This window comes from Equus przewalskii, chromosome 2 (genome assembly GCF_037783145.1).
Source record: "Equus przewalskii isolate Varuska chromosome 2, EquPr2, whole genome shotgun sequence".
Classification (NCBI taxonomy): Eukaryota; Metazoa; Chordata; class Mammalia; order Perissodactyla; family Equidae; genus Equus; species Equus przewalskii.
In genome coordinates, this window is record NC_091832.1 from 78,475,155 (window position 1) to 78,488,699 (window position 13,545).

General features: G+C 38.0%; 1 long non-coding RNA gene across 2 annotated transcripts in view; it reads left to right on the top strand.

Annotated features, from left to right (window-relative positions):
* LOC103562609 (uncharacterized) overlaps nt 1–7,568 on the top strand; it is a 128,591-nt gene extending 121,023 nt beyond the window's left edge. For both annotated transcript variants that reach the window (XR_011537739.1, XR_011537738.1), the window contains one exon: nt 7,100–7,568. This is a non-coding gene — a long non-coding RNA (uncharacterized lncRNA). The remainder of the gene's footprint in view (nt 1–7,099) is intronic.
* The last annotated feature ends 5,977 nt before the right edge of the window (nt 7,569–13,545 follow it).

Sequence of the window (13,545 nt, forward strand, 5' to 3'; positions counted from 1 at the left end):
GAACAACATGACCCTGACATGGTGTGAAAATTTTGAATGCACATACATTTGCTGGGAAGAGGGTCCATAGTTTTCTTTTTGAATTCTTAATGATGTCCAAGGCTAGAAGCACACTAGATGCTCCCCAATGTCTTGATTGCTCTGACTTCCTAAGGGTTGTATGACTGTGAACACCACTTGGGCTCTGATTAAGGAAGAGATTCCCTTTTTTGTTGAACTTACAGTCCAAGTGATTATATATTATAAAATCTAAATTCCTTTTTGACCATCAGAATATGTCCTTATAAGTAAAATAATTAACCTTTCATAACCAGGATATTCTGTAAATCAATTCTGATGAAGTTCCCGAAACACTTTTGTTGTCTAAAAAGACAACTCAAATTGATTACAAATTCCATTTACATGGAGACATAATGTCCATAAAAAGAAAAAAATTGTTTTTATGTGCAATAGGGTTGAAGAACAGATGGAAAGTAACCCAGAAGCAGGTGGGCTGTGTACACATTTCTTATGTAAGAAGAGGTAAGCTTTGGCTTAACGAGAAAGTCATCTTCAGTCAAGATCGTGGGAGGACATCTTTCCATTGAAACAAAGGCATAATGATGAAATACTAAAGCTCTCAAAATAAAAGTTGCTTTAGCAACTATGTTGAGTTTTTGTCTTGGCGTCTGAAGAAGGGAAGAGTGCAGAGATGGAGCAGATACAAAATAAGAAGAGCCTAAATGGGTATTGACAGAATGGGGTAATGTGTTGACATCTAGCGGAAAAATCTTCTGGCTTGGTTAATTTTATTCTTTTAAATTTCTCTTCTCCTAGTGAATTGTCTCATGTGACAAGATACAGACCTTAAGCATTTAATAAATTCCACCGCTGATTTTTAATTCTCAGAGTATAAAGATTTTTGTTTGGACATCCTGGGGCTAATCTGTTGTCAGTTTCCTAGGAAATTGCTACAGTTCTTTAGACTCTTGAAAGAATACATTACTTATGCGGGGTTTTTTTTCCCAGTCTGTTTCAAAGATTTTGAGTTTGGAACTACACAAATGTTGAAGTGGTGGGAGAAAGAGAAGGAAAGGGAGGGAGAAAGAGAAGAAAAGGGAGGATATTCTTTCTGGCTGGATCCTAATGAGCTGAATTACGAATGAAGTAGAGGGTTGGTATAAGTGAATCACACCAAACCAGAGGAAACAGAGTCTATGGACTATTGATAGGTATGAGTCTGCCTTGATGTGAATGCAAGTGCTTTCCAAAAGGGGCTGCTGAAAGGATCCCTAACGTGATGTTGGAAGAAGATGCTAATGCTGGAAGGTACAGATGCTGATCTATAAGCAATTTAGAGCTTTTAAGGCTATATTCAGTCGCTTTCTCCAGAGCTGTGCATTGGAAATTCAAATATAATAAAGCAAAATTGCTGCCCTAAGGAGCTAATAGTTCCATAGTTAATAAAGGTTGGAAAGAGAATGGAAATAAAACACAAAACAGAGGATTTTTAGAATGTGATGACTGAGACTAGAAGTAGCTTACAGAGAAGACCGATTAGAACGTTATGTTCTTAAAAAAGAGAAGACTAATAACATTGCCAGTGAAGAGATGACAGGGACTCTGTTCTATCCTCTGTGACTTATTTAGGAGACTGTGGAAAGCTGTTGCACTTTGAAGTCAAGAACTTTGTTCTTCCAAGGACTTAAACGAGAACAAAAAGAAAAACTGATTCTTGTGCCACCGGACGAAAAGTACAAATGAACTAGCAAGAAAATGAAATCAAGGAATCAATAACTGGAGGTGGAGGAGGAGGAAGCCCGGAAGAGATTCTTTAACGTATGTAAGTTTTTTAAGCTAAGGAAGTAACCAGAGGCTGCTTGCCCATCATTCATCTCTTGTGTATAAATTGCATCCGAGAATCCCTCCCTCTGAGGTAAAAATAGTCTTGCACGTGAACTGAGCGGGCCTGTGCTGTCCTTCAGTGAGCGCTGTGTGGGAAGGACACCTTCAGAGAAGAGAAAGGAGAAAGCGCTCAACATCTGGACCCGAACACCACAGGGACAAATATAACCCTGGCATTTTAACACTCACTAAATGTCGCAGTAATGGAAAAATGGAAGAGAGGTACAGATGACTGATTTTCCGAAGGAAAGCTATTCAAGAGTTATGTTGGGAGAACTCAGATGGAGGAAATTTTTGGAGGAACACTGATTAGAGACAATTGAGGCCCAAGTTTGTAAGGCTTCAAACTCCAGGAAACAGAAAAATTAAACTGTAATTCGTGTTCTGCACAAGAGAGCAGGTTTTGAGGGTATCACAAATTAACTTTAGGAAGATTTAAAGTTTTGTGTTCCTCAATTCACCCTTCAACAATTCTTGGAAAACTCTTCCCTCAGAGGTGGTAGTCTTATTATTTTTGAGGAAGATAGGCCCTGAGCTAACATCTCTGCCCATCTTCCTCTACTTTACACGTGGGACACCTGCCACAGCATGGCTTGATAAATGGTGCATATGTCCGCACCCAGGATTTGAACCAGTGAACCCTAGGCCACCAAAGCAGAGCACGCAAATTTAACCACTGCACCACCAGGCTGGCCCCGACCCATATGGTTTCTTGATCACTGCACTATGACATTAGTGATCTTGTGATAGTTACTTGTTCTTGATTAACTAGGTTAATCCTTCACCTCTTACAATCCACATCTTTATCCCTTTATGATCTTATCCCCTTTATGAACTTATCCCCTTCTTACTTAGCAAGATAGCCAGATGGTCGACATGTGGACAAGAATTTATTCTATGTGATCTAAAACGTAGAATTAGAACCACTCTGTAGAGGTGTCCGGGAAACAGTTTAAGAGAAATATAAGGGAGAAGTCTTTAAGAAGTCTTAGAGTTTTACAAAGTTGTAATGGTTTGGCTGGTGAAATAGTGAATTCTGTGTCACCAAATTTATTCACAAAGAAGGTGGATGTCCACTTAGGAGGAAGTGACAGACGAATTTCTTCCTTTGAGTGATAAGGTTGTTAGATGATAACTAAGGCTTTGTCTAATCTTGCTTTTTAATTAAGGAGCTAAAAGGTGGGGTCCAGAGTGGGATAAAGGGAAAGAGGCATAGCTTTGGAGCTATGGTGTAGACTGATTGCTCACACCAGCCAAGTAAACAAACCCATACAATGTTTATCAACAAAGTAGTTGAGAATTCAAGAAAATTGTCCAAATTTCCTGTACCAGACGGTTAAGCTCAGGAGGTCAATTTACAAAGCCAAGAAAGATTTTAAAAATCAAGACAAGTCCAAATGCAGGAGGAAGAAAAAAGCTGGAGTCATTTGCAAAAGAATTCTAAAAGGGAGCAGGCCACAAAATCTTAAAAAAAAAAAATTTTTTAAGCAAGTGTCTGGCTGCCTCTGATTTATGTGAATTTGCAAAAGAATTCTAAAAGGGAGCAGGCCACAAAATCTTAAAAAAAAAAAATTTTTTAAGCAAGTGTCTGGCTGCCTCTGATTTATGTGAGGAAGGAAGAATAAAAATGAGGGGGCAGGACTGGTGACCAATTCACTTCTAGTGGTTAGGGAAGGTGAGAGTTGGGATCTGAATGTTAAGGAGGGGCAGCCATGTGAAAATCTAAAAATGGAACATTTCCAAAAGAAGGCACAGTGAGTATAGAATCTTAAAATTGAGGAGAAGCTTGATGTGTTCCAGCAGCAGGAAAGAAGGCCAGAGTGGCTGGAGTGTGGTGGATAAAGGGGAGAAAGGAGGGAGACAGATTGATGAGACAGGCAGGGATCGCTTCATATAGGGTTTTGTAGTGTTTATTAGGGACTTTGGATTTTATTTTGTTTCTGAAGGAAGCCACAGACTTTTTGGGTTGAGCAACTAGCAGTGAGGGGAAGACAGTATAGATGGTACGAGACACACACTCTTAACCTCAAACCAGCAGGGCAAAGAGACTGGGAAAGTGGAAACAAGGGCCTCAATCATATTTCTAGAATGAATGCCATTAGGGGTTTGAATTATGTCATCAGCGTTCATCCTGCGTATGGGAACAGGGCCCCAGCCTCCAGAAGGGCACTGCCTAGAATACAATGGAGCAATGGAACTTTTATTCATGTGGAAGTCAGGGAAGTGCTTCAGATCCACAGAGGTGTAGGGAAACTTGTAAATTTTAGGAATAGGGTTTAAAGATGACACAGAATTGCAAGACTAAGCAAATATTTGAAAGAACAGAGAGAGCCGTAAATACAGGCCGTATGTTCCCTTAGTGGCTCTCTCTGAAATCCAGGATCCTGAGTCAGATTGGTTCTGAAAGAGGAAAGATGAGGAGAGGAGGGTCAGCTAAGCAACGGCATTTGGAAATCCTCACAAGTTTGGGATGGTGATGGTTTTCATGTAACTGCCTACGTTGGCCAGTGCTGGGACAGGATAAAGGCTACAGGTAGGCAAGTCTTTAAAGCTTAGAAAGCTAGAAAGACAGACATTAAAATAGAGTAGACAAAAAGCTGCTCTAACTATTCTTTTAAGGAAATGAAACTTATTCAAATCACCATATTTACAAATTATACACCAAATGAATATTTCTTCAAAAGAATCATCTTGGGAGCCAGACACTAATTCCCAAAAAGCTTTCAGTTCTCACGACGGTTTCAGAGCTCTTTTACATGACAGATCCACGTACATACCTACAGAAACAGACACGTTTGATTTCTTCAGTTACATTTCTCTTTCTTTGATCTATGACTGAAGCTGGCTCTACAAGCCAAATCTACTCTAAAAAATAAATATTTGACACCACCTAAGATTTTTCCATAAGTGTTCCTTTAAGTTTGAAGGTATTTTCAAGATTGTTTTAAGCGTGACACTGTCATAATAAAGCACGGAATTCCATAGTAACTACAGGATTTTTCTGCTTTCATCCATAATGAATGCTTAAAAATTCATTTGAAAAATTCAATGTACAAAAACTGCTCCTTATTAGTTGTTTTGCAAACAATATTCAAAAATATGTTTAAGTGCTGTGTGTATGTTTATATTTACATATTTATGCATATCTCTTTTCTTTCATAATTAAGCAAACAGTTGAATGGTATGAATCTAAGGGGTAGATGATTAAAGCTAAAGATTTGCTTATTTCTTGAATTGTCTCCATAGTATTTTTTCATCATTTGTATTACATTTTCATTTATCCATGCTTTACTTTAGTCTTTTCTAAGTAAGAAGGGTGGAAAGTAATACAATGTTTAAATAATTGTTAAACACTGTTGTGCAGGAAAAGATGGCAAATAATAGCACAATAAGCCTGGAAATAGGTTGTTTAGGGCTAGTACGTTAGTGCCAATCATTGTCCCCTAGCATCCTACTATATGGTTCTCACCCTCAAAATTCCCCTGATGGTCTAGGACGGCTGCTGGAACTTGAGCTACCATGTCTGAGTTGCAGATCAGATAGACGAGGAAAGTCAAGAGAACTAGAAAAATTTCCCTTCCAAAAGTAGACTCTCTATAAGCGGATTTTCCAGAAATCTCATACATCTGTGTCCACTTAAATTTCACTGGCTACTTAGTCATATGACCATGAGCTGGCAAGGAGACCAGTTAGAAACTGATTTCTCAAACTAAGAAGGAATATGGGGGGCCGTGGGTGTTGAGGAGGCAACCGGAAGTCTCTGCCAAGATTGATTTTATTTCCTTAGGGTACTGTTTGTATTGCAGCCTCCATCTTCAGTTTCCTCACGGCATCTAGACAGGACTGATAATTTTCTCAATTACGTGATTAGTTCTTCTGTCATTTTTGAACAAAACCTGAGTATTATTTAGGACACCAACATTTAATTTGCAAAATTATGAAATTACAGCCTGACTTTTCAGTAAACAACAGTTATTTGGATAAATGAATTCCAATTTTTCTTACTGAAGGAATTTTTTATATAACCAAACATCTAGCTCACTGGAAGAAGACTATAAAGAACGCAATTGAAAGTGATGCTTTGAAGTCAACGTTGGTTAAATCGCAGTCAAACTAGTTTGCTGTTGGACTTCTGCTTAATGTATGTTTACATTGGAGAAATTGCAAAATGTTATACTCATAAAAATTTGTTGAAATACTTGCAAAACCAAACTTTCTTTCTTTGTGTCTTTACCCCACAAAGATGCTTTTGGAGAATTTGCCCGACATATTCATAACTTTCAAAATGCACATATTGGCTATTGTGAATAATGCTGTAAGGAATATAAGGGTGCATATATCTCTTCAAGGTCCTGATTTCAATTCTCTTGGATAAATACCCAGAAATGGAATTGCTTGATCAAATAGTAGCTTTGTTTTTAATTTTTTGAGGAACCTCCATACCATTTTCTCTAACAGCTGCATCCTTTTACATTCCACCACAGTGTACAAGGGTTCCAATTTCTCCACATCCTCATCAACACTTTTTAGCTTCTGTCTTCTTGGTAATGGCCTTTCTAGCAGATGTGAGATGATATGTCATTGTGGTTTTGAGTTTCATTTCCTTAATTAGAAGATGTTGAGCATCTTTCATATACCAGTGTGTCACTTGCATGTCTCCTTTGGAGAAATGTCTATTCAAGTCCTTCGCCCATTTTTCAATTGGATTTTTTTTTTTTTTTTTTTTTTTTTGCTATTGAGTTTTGGAATTCCTTATATATTTTGGATATTAACTCCTTACCAGATATATTGCTTGGAAATATTTTCTCTCATTCCATAGGTTTCCTTTTCACTCTAATTGTTTCTTTTTTTGTGTGCAAGTTTTTTAGTTTGATGTAATTCCACTTGTCTATTTTTGCTTTTGTTGCCTGTATTTTTGGTGTTATAGCTAAGAAAACATTTCTAAGACCCCTGTCATGAAGCTTTTCCCTTTGCTTTCTCCTACGAGATGTATAATTTCAGGTCTTATGATTAAGTCTTTAATTCATTTAGAGTTGATTTTTGTGTATGGTGTAAGATAAGGGTCTCATTTCATTCTTTTGCATGTGGATATCCAGTTTTCTCAACACCGTTTCTTGAAGAGAGCATCTTGTCCCCAGTGAGTATTTTTGTGAAAGATCAAATGATTGTACATGCATGTGTTTATTTCTGGGCTCTCTATTTTGTTCCTTTGCAGAATTATGCACAACAGCTATGTTGTGGAAACAACACAAACGTCTATTGAGAGATGAATGGACAAATAAAATGTGATCTGTATATACAATGGAATACTATTCAGCCATAAAATGAAGGAAATCCTGCCACGTGCAACAACATGGAGAAACCTTGAGGATATTATGCTAAGTGAAATAAGCCAGTCACAGAGGAACAAATACTGTGTGACTCCACTCATGTGAGGTATCTAAAATAGCCAAACTCATAGAAGCAGAAAGGAGAATGGTGGTTGCCAGGGGCTGGGGAGAGAGAGAAATGCTTTTCAACGGGTCTAAAGTTTCAATTATGTAAGATGAGTAAGTTTTAGAAGTCTGCTCTACAAAGATGTGATTATGTTAACAATACTGTACTGTATACTTAAAATTTTTTTAAAAGAGTAATCTTATGTTATTTGTTCTTATTATAATCAAAAATATTTGAGCTCATAACTTAGATTAATTTCTAGTTTTTGTATATTGCTTCCCAAGAGCCAGTTATCTATGAATGAGGACTTGCATGCTCTGAACTTAATCACCTTCAGAAATCACACTTTCAAAAAGTCACTTTCTAAGTAGGTGGGAATAATAACAACGTCATAACAGAAAACATCAAAGAAGAGAGAAGGATGTACATCTGAAAGTTATATAATGTTATAATGCAATGTCACTGCTGTAAAAACAAAAATTAAAATTAAAAAAGAGAAATGTTAGAACAATTAGAAAAGAATGAAATAATCTTGTTTCTAAAGCAAATAAAAATTAGACAAAACAAAACATAAACTTACATTAAAGTTTAGGTACACTTTCTGGTCATGAAAATAATGCTATTTGCTAGGAGCTACACAAACTAGGACATTGTAAAGGAGTGTTTATCTAAATTTTAGTCATCTGAAATCAGGATCTAGATTTCTATTTCTGCAGATTTCCCTGTGGTTCAGACTTTAAGACTCCTTATCCTAAAGAAAGCTGGAAGTTACAGTATTTTTAGTTGAGTATTGAATTGTGTTTTCAGTGGATATTTAATGCCAATGTAAATCAAAAATAGTGAAGTATAATGTCTGGCAAGTAAATGGAATTAGTGAAACTTCCATGGGAAAAATAACCTAAACAACATGATGTCATGCATTTTCAGGAGTCCTTAGAAAAGAATTGGTGTGCTTGTTTTCTCGGGAAATTTGCCCAAATCACATAAAAGGACACTGAAATATCAGAGCAAAAATATTTCATCACATGTAGTAAAATTATAACTGCCTAGCTCCTAGGGCCATTGAGAGGACCAAGTTAACACACTGAAAGAACCTAAAATAGCAAATAGCTCATGGGAGGTGCTTAATAAATGTTAGTTGTTATTATCGTTATTATTTTTATTTAAAAGAACCAAACAGTTTTTGGCAAATGTGATCATACTAAATTTATGTATATATCTTTTGGTCTTATTTTCCAAAGAGCTTTCCCTGACTCTATGCAATAATTGCCTCAGAACACTTTTTTTTTTTTTTAAGATTTTATTTTTCCTTTTTCTCCCAAAGTCCCTTGGTGCATAGTTGTGTATTTTTTTAGTTGTGGGTCCTTCTAGTTGTGGCATGTGGGATACCGCCTCAGTATGGCCTGATGAACAGTGCCATGTCTGCGCCCAGGATCCGAACTGGCAAAACCCTGGGCCGCGGGAGTGGAGCGCACAAACGTAACCACTCGGCCATAGGGCTGGCACCCAGAGCACTTCTTTACAACTACTTCTTGCTGAAAAGAGGTTCCCCATGAGAATCCCATGAGACAGATTTCTCAGTGGTAATTATTACTAGTATGAAAATAATACATCTCTGTACCAGGTCATTCCTATCAGTTGTGTGTTTGTGTGTGTGTGTGTGTGTGTCATACTTTGACAGTGAGCCCAACTGCTGTGCTGTCACTAGTGCAGAGTTCTGGCGAGGAGACAGCTGAGACAAAACACAACTCTCCTGAGCATCCTCTAATAGCATTGTATGATTTCTCCACAATGAGTGGGGAATAAAAACCTAGATTAAGAGAGGAAAAGATGCTAAAGCTTTCTTTTTCCTATTAGCCTTTTCTGTAGCATTTTTTCACTCTATTTATTATATAAATTGTTCTAATATGCAACCTGCATATGGTCTGTTGAAGTCCAAGTTATGAACACAGGAAGTACTTTATAAGAACATAGTCTCTGAACCCAGACTGCCTAAATTCAAATCTGTGCTCTGCCACTTACCAGCTGTTTAACTCTGGGTAAAATACTTAAAATCTCTGGGTTCAATTTACTCATCTGTGAAATGAAGATGATAACAGTACCTACTGCACCAGGTTGTAGTGAGGATTAAATGAGTTAACGTGTGTAAAGCACTTGGAATAGTGCCCAGATCTGGTAATGCTCAACAAATGTCGGTTATTATGCTGTCTCTGCTATACTTTTCCCACTGCTTAGCTTATCTATACAAAACAACACTCTAATTTTGGAGAATTTTACTTCATTTTCAAGTTAAACATTTTTGTTATTGTTTTCAGAGCACTTAAATCTATTCTTTACATGAGCAACCATTTAATGTCATTCTCCAGAAGCTTCTTCACAGTAAGGAAATTACTGTTTGCGTCTATGATGCTGCTAACTCTGTGCCCTCTCCAGCCTGACAGGGAAATGAGCAGACCTCTGCTCCTCTCCCAGAGCTCCACACTCCATTTGCAAGCCAGAGTAAAAGAGAGGGTGGTCTGACACTTACTGCAGAAAACAGGCTCAAATGGTGGCTTGTACTACATAGGGGAACAATTACACACGATTTTGATCTAGTTCTCTCCCCCACCAACAAACCCTGCTCAATGTAGCTGTTGAGCTCCGATCATTGTCTTCCTCCACTGGCATCAGGCAAGCTCATTCTTTGAGGGTGGCCTAGACCACTCCTCTGAGTTTCACATTTATATGTTTAACTCTCAACCGGTGATCTTCATGTAGGTGTCCAACAGACGCTTCACATTCTATGTGTCTCAAATTAACTCATCATCTTCTCTCTGAAATATCTCATCTCTGGCATCCTCTGAGTTACTCAAGCTAGAAATTTTGACAACCCTCTCTTCTTCACATCCTATGTTGAACCTTAAACTTCTTTCCAGCTATTCAAGGATAGTCCAGATTTCAAATATTCTGCCCAACTCTCTATAATTGGTAAGTAGTCCTAAGCACTTAGCTGAGTTTGAAGACTATAAATTTGCAACAAGCCATTATGTAGAGCTGTGGAATTTTCTCTAAGGTTACTGTGTTCAGAGAACACAGATTCTGATATTTGACCATGGATTCTATGTATTTTATGATATGATTCACAATCAACTAATTCATGAACAGAAAAACACAGTGTGAAACGTAAGTGCTAAAGAACACAGTACCCAGAAAGCAATGGTTTAAAGTTGAAGGGTAATCAAATTTACATGTCAATGATTTCTGGTAAATTTTTAACTGATTTATCTATTCAACAAGAAAGATTGCATGAAACTGACATTTGCCATAATGCTGAGTTTACCCAGATTAAGTAAGGACTTCACATATTCTTTTGCATTTCCTTTATTCTCTCCTTCACTCTTTGATGATGTAAAGTACCAATGTGGGGGAAAAAAAACCTTAAATAATATTCTTTAATTTCAATAAAAGTCTGTCCATAAAATATTACCATATAAAGACCAAAGAACCTGACATTTACTAGCAATGCATATGCATATTCAAAAAAGAACCATAGCAAAAAGTAGTAATGCTCTGTCCAAAGTCCATATTGTAGATGAGAAATTTGAGCCAAGAGCAATTTTTCATTTTCAGGACTAGGACAAAACATAGTGTGATGGTTAATTTTATGTGTCACCTTGGCTGGGCAAAGGATGCCCAGATATGTGGTAAAATATTGTTTCTGGGTGTGTCTGTAAGGGTGTTTCCAGAAGAGATTAGCACCTGAATCAGTAGACTGAGTGAAGAAGATCACCCTTACCAGTGTTGGTGGGCATCATTCAATTCATCGAGGGCTTGAAGAGAAGAAAAGGACAAAGGAAGGGCAAACTCACTCTCTCCGCTTGAGCTGAGCTATCTATCACACCTGCCCTTGGACACAGCTGCCCTGGTTCTCAGGCTTTCCACTTGGGTTGAATTGTGCCACCAGCTTTCCGTTTCTCCAGCTTGTAGACAGTAGATCTTGAGATTTCTCAGCCTGCATAATCACGTGAGCCAGTTTCTATAATAAATTCTCTCTTATATACATATCTATCTATCTGTATATATCCAATTGGTTCTGTTTCTCTGCACAACCCTGACCAATACACATAATGAGCCAGATTTATTGTTGCTGTTTCCATATCAACCATTGATAACTAGAAACAAAGCAATATTTTAGCATACTCACTGTTTGTGACATTTTAAAGTTTGTGAATGAACTTTATTATATACATAAGAAGTTCACAACAATGATAGACGAAGGCATCCTCCTTTCTTAAGGTGTTAGTTGTGGGGGTGTGGTGCAGCTTTGATGGACACACATGCTCACAGGGGTCTCATCTTATACTGAGGGGTACAAGGAAACTCAAGCCCTCTGCATTTCTTCTCACATTCTCACATCCACAAAAGAACATTTAGAAAAATAAAATAAAATTAATTTAATTTTAAAATGAATGTAATGTGCTTAGTGGTAAGCAGACTTTTGTCTGCATGTCTGTGTGTGTGCACGCGTGTGTGTTCTGCGTTTAACATCTTTTTAGGGGCTGGCCCTAGGGCCAAGTGGTTAAGTTCACGTGCTCTGCTTTCATGGCCTGGGGTTCACTGGATCCTGGATCCTGGGCGTGGACCTACACGCTGTTCATCAAGCCATGCTATGGCAGCATCCCACATAGAAGAATTAGAAGGACTTACAACTAGGATATATAATTACATACTGGGGCTTTGGGGAGAAAAATAAAAAGAAGAAGAAGGAAGAAGAAGATTGGCAACAGATGTTAGCTCAAGGCCAATCTTCCTCACCAAAGAAGAAGAAGAAGACGTACTGATGAAAAAAAAATAAAAATAGCATTCTATCTAATGTGAGAGCTGGACAGTCAATCCAATTATCCTGTGCCATTTATGTCTGTAGGTAGAAAAAAAAGTCTCGAGTTAATTTAAGAGAAATTAGCATTATTGTTTAGAGTGAAACAGAGCTCTCAAAGTTCTTGACAACATTGTTTTTTCCATGACTCCTTGTATGAGGCAATCAAATCATCATCGACAAAATGTCCCTGACGAAGAAACCAGATCAAAGAAGTCAAATAATTCCTACTGAATCACATAACTCTGAGGCAGAGCATTGGATCAAAGATCAGAAAACTGGGCACTAAGCCTTCCTGTGTCTTCTACCCGAGTCTTGTGCTTTGGAACCAATGACATTTGACCTCATATGAATCACCACCGAAGTGCTTAAAACCTGGAAGAAGATAAGGGCTAGCAAAATTTATGTAAATTATAGCCTAGAAAAATAGTCATGATTTTGTCAAACTATCAAATAGTTGGCAGCTGTTTCTTTCCTTGTAGGGTTTTTCTTACTGGAGTTCACTTTCGGGTTAAAAGTGAAGATTCTGAAGAGGTTATACTCATAAAACTTTGTTCCTACTCAGGACTATTGCCAATAGAATCATTCCAAAAATGCCAGTCAAGAACAATTCTAGTTGGGAGGAGAGGATATCCAAATGTGTGCAGTGCACCAATTGGTTTCAGAAAAGCAGGGCAACAGGCCTTAAGTGAATTCAAGCCCCAAGTCCACCAGAAGATGATCTCCTTTAAATTAATTATGTCCCCACTGCATTCTCAAGGCCTAAGGTGATTCCCGGTATCATTATTTTGAGTGAATGCTCTGCTGGAGCATGCCAAGCCTGGGACTGCAATTCTTGGGGGAAATATTCTCTATTTTCCAACTCACATAAGCCAAACATCAAGATTTATGAGGAAGATGAGTCCATTTTAAGATCCTCTTGGTGTTTAGATCTATGTCCCACTAGCCTGGGTGTATGAGTTATCTAATTCTGTAATAATGCTGCTTAGCAAGCAAGCAGCAAACCTCAGGAGTGTGCCACAATAAACATTTATTTTGGGTCATGTGTCTGTAAGTTGTCTGGGTGGTTTTAGGGATCAACACTAGATTCAACAAAGCTCATTCATCTGTGTGTGGTTAGCTGCAGGTTAGTGAGGTAGCCTTTCTGATGTCAGATGGGCGTTCTTACACATGAGGGTCTGCAATAGCTGACCGGGTCTCATCCTCCAGCAGGCTACTCTGAGGATATTTTCTTGGCAGGGACAGAAAAGAGAGAGAGCGCAGAGTGCAAGAGTGAGAGAGTGAAGGGGGAGGTGGGGAGATACCCTGAGGCATAGCCTCAACTCCGGCACACTGTCACTTCTGCCATATTCAATTGGCCAAAACAAATT